Consider the following 20,876-nt stretch of genomic DNA (forward strand, 5'->3'; position numbering starts at 1 on the left):
TCAACTACTGAGCCACCCAAGTGCCCAGAATCCCCTTTTCTGAAGGTCATTTCACCCTTCTAGAATTTTCCTGCTGGAGGTACAGAAGACCAGCCACATCAACCTCCTGAAAAAGGATTCTATCTACTATGCATTGTCTGAGATTGCCTTTCAATAACAAACCTATTACCAAGCACTATGCACTCTCTATGACAGGAAATGTCACATGGCATGAGCTCACAACACACACTGAGGTCTGTTCAGAACTGGTGCCCTCTTCATGAAATGTGGTGGGAACTTGTTTATTAGCTTGCTTGGCTGGCTAGTATCCTGAGTCTGCTAGAACAATGGGGCTTATGTCACAAAAGAATAAGGCTTAAAAATATTAAAAATAAATAAGTCGCTGGGTTAAATAACTTCTCAAAGACCACTTCCAAATCTTCCCATTGTCAATTCTGGCTTACCTTGCCTGTGGTCATCAGTTCCTACACATTTATAAATCTGAGCTCTAGCACTGCAAGTTGGTCTGCAACATTATTAGGCAGATCTGGGTTGTTGCTGGTCTGCTTGTGCTGTATTTTGCTGTTATAACATTCATCTCCAGTTTATGAGTTTAAAAAACTTGGGGAAATTAGGGGAAGGGACAGGTAGGTAAAGCAAGGAGAGAAGAGTTGAAAGAAATAAGAAAAAGTAAGTATCACAATGCCTACAGTGTGCAATATATCAATACAGTTTGGGAGTTCACCAAAGAGTAAAGGGATATGCTATTCTCTAAGCCAAAATAACTTTTTGTGATTGTGAGGATTCTTATCACATTTTTATAAGTAAGATGACACTGGGGACGCCTGGATGGCTCAGTCTGTTAGGTCTCCAACTCTTGACTGCAGCTTAGGCATGATTTTTAGGAGGTGAGATCAGAGCCCCACTTTGGGATCCCAGCCCGTGGGAAGTCAGCTTGAATTCTCACTCCCTCTCTTCCTCCACCCCTCCCCTGCCTCTAAAATAAATAAATAAATCTTTAAAGAAAATCACTAAGATGACACTGGGTAGAAATAACTACAGTATCATTTCATGGAAAATGATACATCATTTTGATAATGATAGTTTTTACTGAAAAATTAAATACCAATTATATAAAAATTAAGTTAATTTTTCAGTTTACTATCAAAATACAGCACTGATGTGTTCTGCTGAGTGTCAGAACTTTTTTTAAAAATAGGCAAAGCATTCATGAATAAAGTGGTTGTAATCTGGCAGTAGGGGAATAAAGTCTATTTTCTTATAGTTAAAAATAGAGGGAAAGGATAGAGAGCAGAGAACAGCTGAAGGTGTGTCTAGAAAGATTAGGTAGGAGGGAGTCGTGCTTTAACTTACAGCTCTAACCCACGCTCAGGGATTGGGACTTTGTCCTTGGGGCAGTGCTGGGGCAGTGAGGGTGGGGCCAGAGCTGGAACTGGGAAAAGCAAACTGCCTTAGGCAAAGAAGAGGGAAGAAGTCCCAGGACCAAGAACTAACCAGAAACTCGCCAGGAACTCGGGGGGAGGGAGGGGGAGGCTTCTGCTTTCCTCTCTCCTTCCTCTCGCTCTCCCCACTCTTCCACTCCCTGGCCTCTCTGCTTCCCTTTCCTAACCCTCATGGCTCTCCCTGCATTTTCCTTTGCCTCTTCCTTTTTCTTAACTTCCCATTCTCACTGTCCATTTATCTTCCCCCTAATATCTGTGCTCTCCCTCCTCTCCCACTCGTGCTTTGTACAATCGCAGGCACACTTCTCCAGCATGGAAACCATGGGCGGTGAAGTCAGAAAGACCCTTCTTTGAATCCTAGCTTCCCCGTTAACAATGTGATTTTAGCAGGCTGGCCCTAGCTTGTTGGGCTGGGGACCACATAAATAATAGCTGTTCACTCTCACCAAGTGTTTACCAGTGTCAGATGCTCCCGGAGCACACTCATGTGCACCAGTTGAATTCATCCTCACTATCGGTGAAAGAATGCTCTTATCATCACCATTTACCCAGAGGAAAGAGATTTTAAAATGTTCAGCAACTGGCCCAACCACACGTGGCCAGGAAAGGAGGGAGGACAGATTTGAACCTTGGGTCTCTTCTTCACCAGGCATAACCCACAGGAGGACCATGGGGAATCCAGAACACTGTCTGGCCTTAGGGCACTCCATATGCTCCCAGGAAGGGCTGGCTCCTTTCCTTTCTCTGGCTAATGCACATCTGATAAAAAATACACCAATTTTAAAAAATAAAATTTTATATAAATAGTTCAGCAAGTAGCATTTATTGGTTTAAGGAGATATATTGTTTCCTGGGTGGGACTAGTGGGGAAATTATTGGGTACCTGCTTTAACCCTTTCATTTGGCCAATGCTATTCCTCTTGGCATCAGCATGTGCTGTTGATGTTACTGCTCGCTACACTGAAGCAATGCTGTCACTTGTGTTTTTGAATCAGGGCACATCATGTGAAAAGAGCAATTTGTAACGTACATATTTTGTATGAAGATATTTGAAACATGTTAAGAAACACCTTTTCTTAAACTGAAAAGTGCTTTCAATGATTAATATAATATTAAAATTTAAGTTCTACATAAAGGTGTAAAGAATACAGTGAAAACCACTGGAAATTGATGATGTTAATATATCAATTTACATTTTTTAAAGATCTCTCTCCAGGGATACATTTTCCTTTTTGAAAAACCATGAGATCATACGCTATACCATGTGTATCCTGCATTCCCTAATTGGCACTGTATCACGAACATCTTTCCATCTAAATATATAAAGACACATCATGATTTTTAATGCCTGCATAATATTACATGACTGAATGGATACTCTAAATTTTTAGGCAGCCTCTTACTGATGAACATTTACACTGAAATGTTATTTTTTTAAAATATTTTATTTATTTACTAATGAGAGACACAGAGAGAGGCAGAGACACAGGCAGAGAGAGGAGCAGGCTCCACGCAGGGAGCCTGATGTGGGACTCGATCCCAGGACCCCGGGATCACGCCCTGAGCCAAAGGCAGATGCTCAACCGCTGAGCCGCTCAGGCATCCCTGAGATGTTATTTTAAATCATGAGTCAGTTCAACTTTTTGGTCTCTTATTTTCCTTTCCTTTCCTTTGTTTTATGAAATGATGCAGGTAGGGGGCGCCTGGGTGGCTCAGTTGGTTCAGCATCCGTCTTCAGCTCACATCAAGATCACAGGGTCCTAGGATGGAGCCCTACATCGGGCTCCCCACTGATTGGGGAGCCTGCTTCTCCTTCTGCCTGCTGCTCCCCTGCTCTCTCTCACTCTCTCTCTCTCTCTCTCGCTCTGTCTCTTTCAAATAAATGAATGGAATCTTTAAAAAAATGATGTAGATAGTATAAAAGTTTGTGGGACAGAATGCAAGCTACTTTCAAAATTAAGGTTAAAGTGAGACTCTGACAATGAAATCTAAAGAATCAAGATGGGATTAAAATCAGTGGATCATTAAGAACAATCCAAGATACTGCTGACACAACTAAAATAGGGCAAACAGTCGTCACACTTGTGATTACTGGTTCAATGTCAGTCTTTGGCTCCATACTGTGGGCTCCATGAGGAGCTGCATTGTCCACAGCTTTATTCCAAGCATCTGGCACAGTGATGATCAATGAGTGTTTGCTGGGTAAATGAATCTCAAGGACAGATGACAGAAATGAAGACATTTCATAATGTTGACTTCAATCAAATGAATTATATTCTGACTAGAGAATGAATGTGCAACCAGAAAGGGGGATGGTATACATACACAGCATGTCTAGTAAAAGCAGAGTTTGCAGAGGCAAAATGTTTCAGTGTTTCCAACAATCTAAGAATCTGGAGCAGCAGAAAGAGTTCTCTGATGGAGAGGAACGCATTAAGTTCTCATGGTCCAGGGCACCTTGGTGGCTCAGTGGTTGAGCACCTGCCTTTGGCTCAGGTCATGATCCCAGGATCATGGGATCGAGTCCCACATCAGGCTCCCCACGGGGAGCCTGCTTCTCCCTCTGCCTGTGTCTCTGTCTCTCTCTGTCTCATGAATAAACAAATAAAATCTTAAAAAAAAGTTATGCATTAAAAAAAAAAGTTCTCATGGTCCAATGACATTAGCCACTAAGATATTCCTGCTCATTCCTTTTGCCCTGAGCCCACACTCACCAAGCACTTCATTTAGCTTCCCATTTGGATGTGTATAAAAGGAGATCATGCAGGAATTAGCACAAGTCCTAGTCTGCCAGCTACTTTTCTCACTGTGATGGAAACCAGACTTGCACGAGTCTGTTTCCTGAAATCTGACTGTCTCTGACTGCAGTAGCAGTGCTAAACATCCAAACCTATGACATTGAAATATGATGATCACAACATGGTAACTATTGTGGGGGACAGCCTAGTATGTAAGGTGGCCCCCATGATCCCTGCCTCCTGGAGTCTATATTTGTATGATCCTCGCCCCTTGAGTATGGTGGGATCTGTGACGTGCTCCTAACCAACAGAATAAACCAGAGACCAGTCCTATGACAGTCACCTGTACACAGTTGGCAGCTGTAATCCCCTAAGATTCTGATACCAAATCACACAAGGTGTAGTTCTGCTCACTGGGAAGAGATTATTTATTTTATAGTCCAACTTTCAAGTCATTTAATAAATTTCCAAATGGTTGTTATTTTTTTAAAAAAAATCTCAAAAAAATACTGAAGAAAGATAAGAACTTTATTTTTTTTAAAGATTTTATTTATTTATTCATGAGAGACACCCAGAGAGAGAGAGAGAGAGAGAGAGAGAAAGAGAGAGAGAGGCAAAGATACAGGCAGAGGGAGAAGTAGGCTCTACGTAGGGAGCCTGACGTGGGACTTGATCCCGGGTCTCCAGGATCAGGCTCTGGGCTGAAGGCAGCGCTAAACTGCTTGCGCCCAGAATAAGGCTGCCCAGAATAAGAACTTTAACAAGGCTGCCCAGAATAAGAACTCTAACAAGTTTTTTCATAACACTGGCTCTGTGCTGGCCAGTGAAAACAAATTATAACATAAATCTAATTTGCCACAAGAGATAAAGTCGCAGGGATACCGTTTCACCCCATCAGACTGGCAAAAATCAAGTGCAGCAAGATCAAGTATTGGGAATATATATGGAACAACAGGAACACCAGATGGGAATGTGAATCAGTACCACTACTTTGGAAAGCGATCTTCAATATCTAGTAAAGCTGAAGATGCACAAGAGAGGGGATTAGACATGGATACAGAGGGTTTCAACTAAATGAATGATGTTTTACTTCTTAATTTTTCATTGTACCATTAAAAAAGAAAGAAAATTACTTAGTCCCGCGCCTACACAAACAATCATGTAAAGACCATGAGGAGGAAGGAAGTCAAAGTGTTAGTCTCTCCGCACACACACCCAGAACTCAGTGTTGCCCTAGACGTTCCAAGGACCATGAAATTAGAACAGTAACTAATCTTCATCAAATCTCTAGCCATAAAGCATTTTATCCATACTTAATATGTGATCTTATCTAAATGTTAATATTCCTATAAATGGCTATTGGTTAAATGTCCAACAAAAGAGTACTTAATTAAAATATGGCACATCCACTTAAGAGAATATCAATAGCTATTTAAAATCATAGTTACAAAGACTATGAAGTAACATAGAAAATATTTATATGCCAGCTATAATGTTAAGGTTTTTTTTAAAGAACACGATTTGAAAAAGGATTTATAGTGCTATATAAAACCATAATCAAAAAAAAAATAAAACCATAATCAGGACCTGGAAACCAGGGCTTTGCTCTATGGCACCACAATTTAGATGGTACAAAACATTTTAACTTGAGTTTAAAGAACTTGTCAATTTTTAAGGTCTACCTCTGCCATCCTCTCCTTTTTCTTCCTCCTCCCCAAAGCGAGGAGCTCAGCTGACCCTACGCCCATGGAGATGGATGGAGTGGTCAAGGACAAGACAACCACCACCCCTTTGTGTGCACAGGCCACTCTTACCTGCCTCCCTCCCCTCTCCTATCTGACCCACCACAGGGCTCTGCCTCCACAAATGGACACTTCCTTGACTTGTGGCTACCTTTGATGCCACTCCCCCAACCTACTTTGTGCCACATGGCTAGCATTGCTTTGTGATGTGAATAGCTGGCATCAGGGTAAATCATTTGTTTTCAGCACAAGTAGGATGAAGAGGGCTGTGCAACTGAGGCCAGGGATGACTTATTCCAAACCCAAAGTATTAGATTGATAAAGACAGCCAAAGAAAGACCATGGATAACAGCAGGTTAAGACTGAGGGTTAAGATTTGTGCCTCCACACTATGTGCAAAGTAAATAACACCGTTCAAAGAAGCACATCCTGTCTCCTTAATAGACAGCTCCCTCTCCCTAAAGCTGGACAGAATTTTGGTGATTAAATGAGCCATACTTGCAAGAAATGTACAGGACTAGCACATTTGGGGATGGAAATGGCATTAGGGTTATGAGGTGGATCTGGGAGAAATTTGGGTAAGTCACCAAAAGAAGGAATAGGGCCTTACAGAGTCTCTAAGTCATTGGGCATCCTCACACCAAAATATCCTTCTCTGGACACCTTAAATCAATGGCAGGTGAATCTCACCTGACACACCTTGACATTTCTTTCTAATTCTACATTACCCCAGCAACGCACAAATCTTTCAACTGTCCTGAGGGGAGTGGGAGAGGGGTTCCAGAACTAAAAGTACTATTATAATTTGTTTTAAGATTTTATTTACTTATTCATGAGAGACACAGAGAGAGGCAGAGACATAGGCAGAGCGAGCAGTAGGGGCCCAATGTAGGACTTGGTCCCAGGACCCCAGGATCGTGACTTGAGCTGAAGGCCGAAGCTCAACCACTGAGTCACCCAGGTGCCCCATGATAATATTTTTTATAACAATATAAAGAAATATATCAAAATATAAATAGTGGCATTGGGTACATTTATACTCCACTTTTCCTTATTTTCAAAATACCTGAATGTTATTTTCACAATGACAAAAATCTAAATAAAAATTCCTTGAATAAAAGAATAAACCAATGAGCAAAAACAAAGCAAAAAAAAAAAAAAGAAAGAAAGAAAGAAATTGCCCACTTACAGTTATCAAAACCAAGAGACAAGCCTGATTCTGGGTTTAAAAGATATGCTATGTTAAAGATATGCTCAGTCAAAATAAGTTTGCTGGGCTCTTTTTTTTTTTTTTTTTTTTTTTACTGTGGTTAAAAACAGGTAACACAAGATTTATCATCCTTGGGATGCCTGGGTGGCTCAGCAGTTGAGCATCTGCCTTAGGCTCAAGGTGTGATCCTGGGGTCCGGGATCCAGTCCCACATCGGGCTCCTTGCGTGGATGGAGCCTGCTTCTCCCTCTGCCTATGTCTCTGCCTTTCTCTGTGTGTCTCTTATGAATAAATAAATAAAATCTTAAAAAAAAAAAAAAGATTGGGCAGCCTGGGTGTCTTAGTGGTTTAGCGCCGCCTTCAGCCCAGGGCGTGATCCTGGAGACCCAGGATTCAGACCCACATCAGGCTCCCTGCATGAAGCCTGCTTCTCCCTCTGCTGTGTCTCTGCCTCTGTGTGTGTGTGTGTGTGTGTGTGTGTGTGAGATAAATAAATAAAATCCATAAATAAATAAATAATTTTAAAAAGATTTATCATCCTTAAAAAATGTAAATGTGCAGTACAGTAGTGTTAACTGTATACACACTGGTGTGTAAAGATCTCCAGAATTTTTCATCTTCCAAAACTGAAACTCTATACTCACCAAACAACTCCCATTTTCCTATGAATTGTTCCCCAAACCCCATTCCCTTGTGGGCACATAATGAGGCTTGAGCCCAGTCCCCCTGCTGAAACCCTCATCAGAGCCCTGGATTGCCCTTATGTAGGGAATCAGGCACTGTATACAGGTCCAGTGGCTGCCATCAGTGGGAACGGCCAGGACAGCATTCCAAAAGTCTTAGATTCCAGAGATGGTGTGTGAGTCTCTCCACAGGGTCCCAAGGCAACAATTTAATTTCTTCTGCCTTTTGTGAAAATGGCCTTGATTCCACTTTGCAAGCCTTGTTTTCTTTCCCCTCTGCAAATGTGAAGAGGGGCTGTATTTCTGACCCATTTAAAACAAACAAATAAACAACAACAAAAAAAACCTTCAAAATGCTCAAAACATTTATGGTGGCTGCCAGCAAGTGCAAGGATTACCAGTAAATCTGTAACATACACGTGGCCTTTGTCAGGTCCAGATGAATTCACAAATGGTCTGGAATTATCTGAACCCCTAAAACCCACGGAACAGCCACTGATGTGGCTTTAATCCACTCTCCATATCTTAGAACAATGTTAATGTTTTCAGGAGAACTTTTGCAAAAACACATCCATTTTTATTCCCATCTATTAATAATAGCTATTTTGAAATACTATTTAAATCTTCTATTGTTATTTGAATTTTCATGGATTATGTCTCCCCAGCTAAGCTACTTTGGGGCAGCAGGGACATGCTACCATATGCATCTGTAACACCCATGAAGCCCAGCACAGCACCTCTTCACAGACACTCATAAACATTTGTTTATTTGCTTATTTTTCTAATTTGGTAAGACCCATCATTTTAATTACTGAGTTGCTCTGCCCAGATGACATACTGATTGCTGACTCAAGATCCCTTCCAGCCGTGAGCTTGGCAGATTCCTTCAGGTTGCCCTGCAGTGTGCACGGGCACTCACACATCCGTGCACCCACACCAAAAAGAAGTGTCTTAATATTACTTTCAGGGTGTTTTATTATGCTCAACAGCTATATTTGGCAACTTTCTTTCTAGCATTAGAGAAGACACATTACCAAATGTCAAAAAGGGAATCTGCCAAATGCAACGGAACAGAAAAAATATTTCTAGAAGCTGGTGTAAACTTTCTACCTACTAAATTACCTACACCCCCAGATGCTCCAAGGACCATCGAAAGGAAGGCATGACTTTGTACATTCGTGTAGAGATAACTCTAGTTGCAACTCCCGGGTTCTACCCTATATGCATCTGTGATTGAAAAGCTAAGGATTTGGCCCTGGAAGAAATATCCAGCCTCCAGCTTCTGCCCTTTTTCTCATACGCAGCAGGAGGGGGCTGGACTTCTCCGCTGAACACAAGAGTCTATGAGAGACTCTTTTATTTGGAGTAACAACTTGACATCAGTGCATTAATTTTATAACTATTTTAGAGAGAGCAGGGGAGGACTCCTGAGCTCTTCCAGAGATAATTAAAAATGGGGAAAAAAAAGAAATCTGAAATCAACAAAAAACAAGCTGAAGGCACCAGGGGTTTCTGAATAACATCTTCCCGGTTAAACAATTTTAAGAATTCCATAATGTGAAAGCAACCCCCACACATTCTCTCCCACATAAACACGCTTTGTATGTAAGCCCCACTCAGCCAAGCAGCAGAATCTCTTGCCTTCACTTCGGTAGCTACTTTATCCAGAGAAGATGTCATCTGCACAAAAGCATTCTCTTAAGAATGAGAAAAAAAGCTGACCACCAGCCAGCAAGCGCAGGCACGCCTTAAGCAAAAATACTGTCATTCCAACAAGCTCAACAAGTCACCACCCTAAAATCTGATTACTGACTTCAAATGCCAATTTTGCTTTCACAGAGACTGAAAAACTCAGGCCTTTTGAGGTCTGTCAACCAACACATTCCCAGTCATTTCCTGGTGGACCAGAAAGGTACCCCAATAAACCATTTTATTATCACTGCTAACCATGTTCTTAAAATACCAAGAACCACTTAACCAATGGGGGTGGAGGGGAAGAACAACAGAAGATCACCGAGTAGTAACACAAAAATCAAAAGTGTCTTATCTTTTTTCACCTGCTTTTATATTAAAAATGCATGGAACATAAAATCACATCCAACAAGTCAAAAAGTAAAATCATGCATGCAGAGAGGGATGAAAGCAGAAGAGTTATTAAGAGAAAGGAACAGGCAGGAGAATCAAAGGAGCAGAGGGAAAGAGTGAAGGCAGAAAGGCAGTGCTGATGGGTGACAGGAGGGAGAGGCGGCTAGACAATGAAGAGAGAAACAGGTGGTCCGAGGGCTCCCAGGGAGGATGCAAGCCTGAGAAAACTGCTCCTCACACATGCAGCTGCTCATTTGGGGTGTGAAGAAATAGATGGGCCATTTTTAATATGCTATGTTAGGTTTCTTCACTCTTTTTTTAAAATTGAATATGCCATTTCTTTGTCTTGACACATATACCCAAGGCTTAGGTGTCATAGGGGGAAAATCACTTACTGCACTTATAACAGGTTAGTACCTTTTCGAATTATCCACCGTTTTGCTCTATTTTGAACCCACATCTACCTGACTCCTGGAGTATGGCATGGGTTTCACACCCACTATCACATACCGGATGCTTGCTGACAATTCTAAGATCATCCTGCACATTTTACTACATGATTAATCAAGTAAATGAGTCCAGTCAGCAAATACTCATTGAGCCTCTACAGTGCTGAACAAGACACAGCCCCCACACTTCAGAGCTTCAATTCAACAGGGAAATAAAACAGGCAGGCCACCATGCAAGAGCAGAGAGGCTGGTAACCTGCCCCGTGAGTGGTCCAAATCAGGCATTGCCTCTGGGCAGAAGGCAGGACCAGTGTGAACTGGGCCATCCAGAAAAGCAGTTGAGTTGGACACTCAAAAGGATGGGTTAAGGAAACACAGGGCAGCATGAGAAATGGTGAAGGGAGGGCAAAGCAGAGGAAGCACTGACTGGTGATATTTCCCAGCACAGGGGTTCCTATTGGAAAGCAGTGAAAGTAAAGCCGGGGAGGGTCGCTGGGATTGTTTGCAGAGGCATGGACTCCTGAGACAGGAGAGAAGCAGTAGGAACAGAAAGGAAGAGAGTAATTGAGAGACACCGTGCAGGGAGCACCTCCATGCTCAATGACCAACTGCCTGTGGGAGTGCAGAGAAGTTAGAATAACCCTGGCGACCAAGAGCAGGTTACAGAGGATGGCAACAGGCACAGAAATCATTAGGGAACACAGCGAGAGGGGCATACTGTCCCCCCATGGGGTGCCTTCCTAAATCCACCGTGAGAAACACAGGCAAAACCAAGTTAAAGGATATGGAACAAAATCTCAGCCTATACTCTTCCAAAGCATCAAGGCTGTGAAAGACAAAGAACGAAGGAACCATCCAGACAAAAGGAGATTAAAGAAGGGTGAGAACTAACAGAGCAAAAGATTTAAAGATTTTTTTCCTTCTCTTATACTATAAAGGACATTATTAGGGGTGCCTGGGTAGCTCAGTTAAGCACCTGCCTTTGGCTCAGATCATGATCTCAAGGTCCTGGGATGGAGGCCCCCTGGGTAGAGAGCCTGCTTCTCCCTCTCCCTCTGCCCCTCCCCCCACTCCTGTGTGTGTGTGTGTGTGTGTGTGTGTGTGTGTGTGTGTGTCTCAAAAAAAAAAGCAGACATTATTAGGGCCACTGGTGTCATGTGAGTAAGGTCTGTAGATTAGACAACAGTACAGATTCAATGGCAATGTCTCAATTTTGGATGCTTGTTATACAAAAAAATGTCCTGTTTTTTTTTTGGAAATAACACTGAAGTACTGGAGGAGGTAAGTAAAGGGGCATCATGTCTACAACTTACCTCTGAAATGGTTCTGAAAAACCACAACAACATATGTGTGTGTGTGTATGTATAGAGAGAGCATATAGAGAAAGAAGGATAAAGCAAGCAGGGCAAATAGTTAATATTTATAGAATTTGGATTAAAGAGGAGAATTATTTAAATTATTTTTGCAACTTTTCTGTAAATCTGAATTATTTCAAAATAAGTTAAAAAGGGGAAAGTGATTAAGGAAGCCAGGATGAAGAGCTGTTTAGAGACCAAATAGTTGGGGTTCTGGGTAACAGATTCCAAATGGAATCTGGGAGAAGGCAGGCTCCAAATGCAGATTTGAAGGCATCTGGAGGCTTCAGGAAAGCCTCATTAGGCTAAACTAAAGCAGGCCGTAAGGTCAGATTGCTCCAATTCCTTTCACAGGTCTGCTCCTTCACAACCACTTACCTAGGTTATTTTCATTTCTCTCTGCCTCAAGTTCTTCACCTACATAATAGGACTGATGGGAGTATCTGCCTCACAGAGGCAGCGCAAGGACGGAAGGACAGGATACAAGTGAATCTTGGTGAGGCCCCAGGCAACCACGCATTGACAGCTAATGTTAGCTCCAAGGTGAGCTGACAACTGGGAGGGAGAGGAGACAGGAGGCTGGCAGAGGAAGAGAGGCCAAGGACGGGACCCCACTGAATCCCACGTTCAGAAGTCAGGAGGAAAAACGAGATGAATGAGGTTCAAGTTGCACGTGGACAACCAGTGACACAGTGACAAGGAAAGAGATCTGGGCAATAGGCGGCGGGGCAGATCAAGGAGGGAGGGAGAGTAAAGGCCTCAGCTCTGCAACCAGGACACCTCTGCGGGAGCCCTACAAGAAAGCAGTTTCAGCACAAAGGTAAGGGTGGGGCCAGACAAGTGAGTGGGCGGTCAGAGGAGGGAACCCCGAGGACAGTGTAAAACAGCAGCGGGTGCCCGGTGGCACCGCCAGACACCGCAGCCATCGCCCCGTGTGCTCTTGAAATTAATTTAAAATGAACAAAAATTAGGGACGCCTGGGTGGCTCAGTGGTTGAGCATCTACCTTCGGCTCAGGTAGTGATCCCTGGGTCCTGGGATGGAGTCCCACATCAGGTTCCCTGCAGGGCACCTGCTTCTCCTTCTGTCTGTGTCTCTGCCTCTCTGTGTGTCTCTCATGAATAAATAAACAAAATCTTTAAAATTAACAAAAACTAGAAATTGAGTTCCTCGGTCACACTAGCCACATTTCACGTGCTCAGTAATCACAAGTGGCTAGTGACGATCATACTGGACAGCACAGGTACAAAATATTCCCATCATCGCAGAAAGTTCTGGTGGACAGAGCTGGGACTCTAACACAGTGTTTTTTATTATGAGAAAGATGCCTGGCGTATATGGTGGGGAGAGAGCTGGGCAGAGTAAGGAGGGACCAAAGAAACCAAAGAAAGGGACTAACAGAGCAAATTCCCATGTGAGGCAAGAAGGATAGGAAAAAGTCCAGAGAACAGAGAGTGTGCAGTGTATGTGGGTTAATTATGGGGAGGGGACTTGTAGACATTCTTTTTTCCCTTGGAGAAAGAGGAAATAAAGAAGAACGAAGATGGGTAAAGAAAAATGTTTGGGGTGGCGAGGTGGGTAGGGTGACAGCTCATCTTGAGGCAGAGGGCAGTAAACCAGGACGTGGACATCCTTCGTCTCTTCAACGCAAAAAAGGCTATCTGCTGATAGGAAATTGACTGGAAGTGGAAGGAATGGGAAAATCTGGCACAATCTCTAAAGGAATGCAGTAGAGAGTTAATAAAAGATGGATTTTTTTTTTCACAGAAAAGCAAGACCTCGGTGAAATTAGAGCCAGCATAAATTTGCAATGGAACCAGTCCACAGGTCTTTGTGACTTTCTCCTGGATAACTTGGCAAGCTGGGAGAAGAAAAAGTAGATAATGAGGGTGATTTTGGATTGAGGACTGGAATATGAGAAGCCCGATATGTTAAGAATAAAGATTCCAGACAGAACCGAAATGGCTGGCAACATATAGACTCCAAGTGAAGAAATGGAGCCATAAAGGGATTGGAACAGCAAGCAATTAAGGGACCAGAGTCCTCAATAATGGTTAAAATCAAATGCCGTAAATGGAGACAACCAGCTGAGCAGGCCAAAGTCCTGATCAGATCTTGAAGGTGAAAAAAATTCCCAAGCCTTAACAAACCCAAAATGTGAGGGGTTGAAAAGTAAAGTGGACGTTGAGGCCACAGGAGTTGATGTTGAAGACCTTGAGGAACTTCAAGGTCAATGAGTTAATAGAGCCTCAACATAAACCCCAAAGACATGGGCAAAGGACAAGGTAGAGAAGAGAACCAAGCTAGTTGCCCATGGTTATCTGTCTGTTACTTTTTTGTAGCATCCAGTGAAGTGCTTGCCAAACCTGGGTGTACATCAGAATCACCCACAGAACTCTGTTTTCTCTCCCCATTCTCCTTCCTCCTCCTTCTTCTTGTCGGGTTTGTTTTTAAAATAAGGATTTGTAGGTCTTGCCCATCTTGACGATTCTCATTTTGTGTATCTGAGAGAGTCTAAAGAGCCACATTTTTCATAATACTCCGGGCGATTCTCAAGAGCCCCCCAGGCTTGGTAAGCACTGATCCAGAACAGAAGGAGGAGGGGACGGGGCACGAGCAGACCGCATGACCTTGTAAACTGGAGATCTTGTTATTGGCAGGGTTAATGCTTTGGAAGCAGCATCGAGAAGCAGGAAATCCAATCCCTGCACCCGGTGAGGGAAATTGTTCACTCAGGCTCTGGTGCTAGGGGAGGGACAGAAGATGGGCTGAGCTTCAGAAAAGGAAAATTCAGGAGTATGGCTGCAGGATGTGAGAAACGAGAGACTGGAGAGACAGAAGGTGGAATAGTTTGTCAGCGAGGTTTCCGAGTGTAATGAAGTGTGATTCATTAAAGATTTGTCGGGCTTCAGTGGGCTGAATTCCTGCAGGAAATATTCTTCGGTCTGAATGCTATCAGATTTCTAACATGTAAACCATTAAAGATTATTAAAGCGCCAGGTAAACAAGCTTACAGAAGCTTATTCATTAACACCGAAAATGTTTTCTTCCCAACCCACATTTTTGTACAGAGGAAAGCAGACTGGAATGAACATTTAAGGGTGGCTTTGGAGCAGGAAGCCTGAAGAGGCAAGCCCAGGGCCCATGAGAGGGACAGGGCATTTCCTCCCTTCCCTCTCCTTGGAAGAGGGAAGTTTAAGTATTGAGAATACAGAAAGGGGCCTGAGTGTCTTTTTAGTACCAGCTGGTGCTAAAAATAGAAGAGGTGTCACAACAGCCTACCGGGTCTGGGGGTGCCTTCCTCCCATACACACACTCCACCACAAGGCCCCCACGATGGGCAAACCCGAGGGATGGTTCTGGGGGGGCGGGGGCGGGGGGAAGAACACATATTTACTTTCACAAACCCAACTCCTATTTAAAGAGCAAGCTGCAAATGTTTGCCCCTGCTTCCCGGGGAGAGCTGCACTTCTGTGGATCCAAATCCCTTTAGCATTATTTCTGGTTACTCCTATGAGATTCTAACACGGACATACACGGACTTTAAGATGAGAGCGTGAGCGCAGCCGGGCACGCGCACACACGCGCACGCACTCACACACACACACACACACACACAACCTCGTGCATGTTGAAGACATGACTCACTTAATTTGCTGCTGCCTGCCACTACTGGGTCTCGATCTTACCTGTTCAGATACAAAGTTTCCTATGAGATTAACTACAGGAGGGAACAACTCGGGACTATGAACCCTGATTCTGCTCATGACTTTTGAGAGCACCCAAGAGGTTTTAACTGGGGCATCGATCGTGGGAAGCCGCTCTCTGGACCACCCACTGCTTTCTGTCCATAATCTCCCCTAAAACGGTACCATTTCTTGCCACTCTGCGAGCCAATTAGTGGGAATCGCTTGCAGAACGAACACGGTTAGGTCCTGTGCACCCTGTCCCTGCGGAATCATACTTTAGGGCCCTTTCCCAGCTCACAGCACAAAGGCACACAGCCCTGGGCAACTGCGAAGAGCCCGGGCTCCGCGTTTTAATGAGGAAGGGGTGGGGGTGGGGGGGAGGCAGAGAGGTTATCCAGTCCAAGGTCACTCAGCTCCGAGTCCTGGGACGGCTGGCTTCACCCCCCCCACACCCACCCCGCACCCCGGCAATCTGTGCACCACCCCAGCTCCCGCAAACAGTCCCTCCCGGCTTCTGGTGTGCCAGCACGCAACTCCCCCCTCCCCGGCCCCCGCAGAAATGCGATGCCAGTTGCGTTCTGTGCCCAACTTCATCCCCTCGCGTCAGCATGCAGTTAGCCCCCTCGCCCGCAGCACGTCACGGGGGCCACGCGCGGCTCCGGCGCTGCACCCCCCACCCCCGCCCCCCACCCCCCGCCTCGCCGCCCGGGCGGCTGCCCCAAGGTCACCGGCCGTCCCGGGGAGCCGAGCGCGCCCGCCGGGCGGGGCGGGGGCGGGGTGCGGGGGCGCTGCAGGGGGGCGCCCGGGGCGCGGCACTCACCGGCGCGGGGGGCGGGCGCGGCGCGGCGGCCCATGTCCTCGCCGGCGCGGCTGGGTGCGGCGGCCCTGGCGCGGGCTGTGCGGGGCGCCCGGCTGCGGGCCCGCGCCGCGGGGAGCGCCGTCCAATCAGCGCGTGCCTGCCGCCTGGCCCCGCGCGCGGCCCGGCCGGGTTCGCGGCTCCCGGGGGGCGCGAGCCGCCGCGCGCCGCCCGAGCGGCTTCCGGGCGCGTTGCCTGGACGCGGTTGCCGTGGCAGCCCGAGCTGGAGGCTTTCCCCGCGCGCCCGCGCCCAGCCCCGCGGCGCCGCCCCTCCTCCCGCCGCGTTCCCACACCCAAAATAGCCTCTCCGCGTCGCTGCCCGCCCGCCCCGCCGCGAGCTGCCAGCCCAGCCGCGCGGAGTTGGCGGGCGGGGATTTCGCTTCTCGGGAAATAAATCCCGCGGTGGGGCTGGACGACTCGGAGGGAGGGGCGGCGACGCGGCGCCTGCGGAGGATGCCCGCCTCGGTGCTTGCCCCGCGACTCTCTCCAGGGCCCCCGCGCCCCGCGCTCCCCGCTACCCCCTTGCAGACCGGGAGCGGCTCTCTGATGGGGCCACCGTCTGGGGACGCCCCACCTGCGCAGGTGAACCTGGCCTCGCGGCTGCCCCGGCCCGGGCGACCGTCGCCGCGACAGCCCCGCTGGGCCCCCGGGTCGCCTGCGCCGCAGCAGACACGACGCAGGGAGGAACGGCTGCCGCCCCTCTTCCAGACACCCCCCTCCCCCTCCCTCCTTTCCCAGGGCGTCCTAACTCTTTCCACCTTCCTCTCAATTTGGATTCTGAGCTGGAGGCACAAGCCGATCCGCTCAATTTTGCTTCCTCTGAGTGGGCGGGATTTAAACAGAGCGGGGGACCCCCACCTCCCCCGCCTCAACGCCTCCGGTCCCCACCCCTCTCGCGTCGCGAGTACGTCCTGTCTGTCTGCGCAGCAGTCTAGAGCCCCCCAACCCGGGACGGGATGCGGTGTAAAGACACCCCCCCCCCCCGGGGTCGTGGAGTCAGCCTGAACTGTTCTGGAATCCTCCATCAGTTACTTCTGTGTGGTCTGGGGTATTTTATGGCGGTTTCCCCACTTATAAAAAAGGATGATAACACCCCCCCACACACGCACACAAAGGGTTAATACATGGTAACACTCATTCAATCAATATTTACTGGATGCCTGTCAAATTCTAGAATCTACGCTTAGCTCCAAGACACAACGGTAAAGAAGAGAAAGACACGGCTCTCTGCACTCCTAGAGCTTACAGCTTGACACGCAGTAAGGAAACAACCACAGACATGTGTGAAACTGCCATTGTGATAAGGAGACCGCATGGCCTTGAGAGCTCGGATATGGAGATTTGACTAACAGCATCCTTTTATGGCTGCAAAGGCTCAATGCTCATTGTTCGGTTTCCTTCCTTAGATTCCCGCTGCCTGGCACATGGTATGCATTCAGCAGATGTATACTGAATTGGATCCTATGTCATGGTGGTCACAGTATCACTCAGTTTCCCAGTGGACTTTCACATATAACTTGCCACTGGGTCTGGAAGGGTGTGCAGGTATAACTGGAGAGTGCCCGTTCGAACCCAGAGCCCACCATCCAGAGTCCCGAGAAAGGTTCAAAATGTTTCTTGCCCGTCCCCATTGGGTTGCCTTCCAGTGTGTAAGGCGTGCATCTCAGATGGGCACATGAAAGTTCTCATTTCCCGTGTCTCGTTTCCCTGCTCTGCTTATTATTCCACTCTGTTCCTTGGTTCCAGCTCCATCCTGCCACTCCTCCTTGAAGCAGAGCCTCAGGGCACCCATCCCTGGCTTCCTAGGAGGGGGCAGTGGACCCTTATATTCCTCAGAGTAGAGCACCTATACAGTAGAGGGGGAAACTCCCCACAGCTACTTCTGCTGGCCTACCAAAGCATAATTTTGAAACTCTTTTGCTGCAAGACTCCCTCATTCTCAAGGGTAAAGAAGGGGAGGGGCTGGAACCAGAAGGGCCCTGGTTATATATATATATATATATATATATATATATATATATACCCTTTTATTTAGCCTGACTTTAACTTCCTTCTTAAAAACCACACCAGGAGGGACACCTGGGTGGCTCCGTAGTTGAGCGTCTGCCTTTGGCTCAGGTCATGATTCCGGGGTCCTGGGATTGAGTTCCACAGCCAGCTCCCTGCAGGGAGCTTGCTTCTCCCTCTGCCTGTGTCTCTGCTTCTCTCTCTGTGTGTGTGTCTCATAGATAAATAAATAAAATCTTAAAAAAAAAATCACACCAAGGGGCCCCTGGGTGATGCAATCGGTTAGGTGTCCGACTCTTGGTTTTGGCTTGGGTCTGATCTTGGGGTCGTGGGATCGAGCCCCTATAGGCTCCATGCTCAATTTCTCTCTCCCTCTGCCCCTCCCCCTTAAAATAAATAAAATCTTTTTTAAAAATCATATCAATTAATATAAGTAAAATCCAAAATTTTAGGATTAATTATGGAGAGAAAACAAATAATTGTAGCTCTTTCAAACTCTGAGTCTCTCAGTAGGAATCCCGAAGTTTCACAGTAACCTTGAATCAGACCCAGAACTTCCCACTTAATGACTTTTATTTTTTCCTTTTCAGATTATTTGTTTTGAATCATGAGAAGACAAAATTTAGTTCACAATGATTTGAGTCTATCCTCGTTTTTTCCACTATTTCTGTAGGCTAAATTTCAAAATCTAGCCAGAATCATTGATCGTGACTTATTACAGGAAATGGATTTTTTTTGTATTACTTTAACTAAAAAGCTATGATCTATCACAAATTACTTTATACTGGCAAAGATTACTAAAAATAGTTTCATCAAAGAGAACAATTTTATAAAGTAGGTGGCTGTCATATTATTCACCAACCAGTCATTAAATACAAAAATCTTGTGCTGTATATTGTGATAGACACTATGGAGATTTTTTTTATTTTTAGTGATTTATTGCACAGCTGAATCTGGTCTTACCTGTGTCTCAGCACCACTACAAATCACAAAGATATGATGTACAAGGGCATCTGTGAGGCCAGCAGGCATGCATATCTACCTAAAGGTCCAGGGCTTGTATTTGTAAAAAGGTCAAAGTGGTCTTTGTAAATAGTCTAGAATGCAGTGAGTCCAACAATGTGGTGAGCCCTGCAGGATAGAGTTAGCATTTATCTTGGAGTCAGCAATTTCTCAACTGAAGCTTGAAATTCAGTGAGGTGTCAAGATCCATTGTGAGGTGTGTCACATCGCATCACACAGAGTTCTAATGAGGAAAAACCAGAGGAAGGATGGGGACAATGTCAGAGAAGCTGCATGTGGAAAAGTTTAAGGCGACAAGTCCTACAGAAAGCAAAGGAAATTTAGTGAATGGAAGGTCACTAGTGATCTCCGTAATTTTCTTTTAGTTATGAGCTTGCTGTGGGTTAAGAAAAGACGAATTCCTGGAGAAATGCAAGAGCAAGCATCGGTCACTTTTTAGAGAAGTTGGCAGTATAGGGAAGATGAGAAATACAATCGATAGGTTTCTAGTGCCAAGTGAGCATTTTCAAAATAGGAGAAGAAAAGTCTCTGCACTTATATACACTGTTGCAATCGTGAAGAAATGGAGAACATGATATATCATTTTGTATTAACTCGATCAATTCTACCATTAGGTTCATCACCACCATATCTATTTCCTTCTTTTTCTTTAAGATTTTATTTTTTTTTAAATTTATTTATTTATTTGAGAGAGAGAGAGAGAGAGCACACACAGAGCAAGGGGCAGAGGGAAAAAGAATCCTCAAGCAGACTCCCCCATGGGAGCCTGAGAGGGGCCTCAATCCCAGCACCCTGAAATCATGACCAGGGTGGAAACCAAGAATCGGAGGCTTAACTGACAGGCCACCCAGGTGCCCCCTAAGATTTTTTTTTTTATGATAGTCACAGAGAGAGAGAGAGAGAGGCAGAGACACGGGCAGAGGGAGAAGCAGGCTCCATGCATCGGGAGCCCGACGTGGGATTCGATCCCGGGTCGCCAGGATCGCGCCCTGGGCCAAAGGCAGGCGCTAAACCGCTGCGCCACCCAGGGATCCCCCCCCCACTAAGATTTTATTTCTAAGTAATCTCTACACTCAACATGGAGCTCGAACTCAGAACCAAGGTCGAGAGTCTCACGCTCTATCAGCTGAGCCAGCTAGGCATCCCATTCCCCTTTTTTCTTTCTAATGTTTCATCAAATAAGAGAAATCTGACATAGAGTAAAGGTGGGGTTCAGACCTTGGGTCACTATTTTCTTAATAACCAACTAGAGGAAAAACAAATAAATGACCAACTAGAGGGAAGCGAAGGCTCAGTGGTTGAGGGTCTGCCTTTGGCTCAGGTCGTGATACCAGGTCCTGGGATCAAGTACCACCTAGGGCTCCCTGCATGGAGCCTGCTTCTCCCTCTGCCTGTGTCTCTGCCTCTCTGTCTCTCTGTCTCTCATGAATAAATAAATAAAAATTTTAAAAAATAACCAACTAAAAATTTAGGTTAACCATCAGTTAACACAGTGTATATTATTCTTTATGGCTTTTCTTTGTTGATAATAGTAACACCTTAGAATTAAAGAAATCCCTTGGGGCACCTGGGTGGCTCAGTTGGTTGGGTGTCTGTCT

General features: G+C 45.6%; 1 protein-coding gene across 2 annotated transcripts in view; it reads right to left on the bottom strand.

Moving 5' to 3' along the window:
• The window catches only part of FAM81A (family with sequence similarity 81 member A), a 78,274-nt gene extending 61,961 nt beyond the window's left edge, over nucleotides 1-16,313 (bottom strand). Inside the window, exon 1 of one of the 2 annotated variants that reach the window (XM_055320042.1) lies at nucleotides 16,213-16,313. The gene's annotated coding sequence lies outside the window, so the exon portion shown is untranslated. The remainder of the gene's footprint in view (nucleotides 1-16,212) is intronic. The other variant, XM_055320043.1, reaches the window with a different exon arrangement.
• Nucleotides 16,314-20,876: the final 4,563 nt, after the last annotated feature.

This window comes from Nyctereutes procyonoides, unplaced genomic scaffold, assembly GCF_905146905.1.
Source record: "Nyctereutes procyonoides isolate TBG_1078 unplaced genomic scaffold, NYPRO_anot_genome, whole genome shotgun sequence".
Taxonomy (NCBI): Eukaryota; Metazoa; Chordata; class Mammalia; order Carnivora; family Canidae; genus Nyctereutes; species Nyctereutes procyonoides.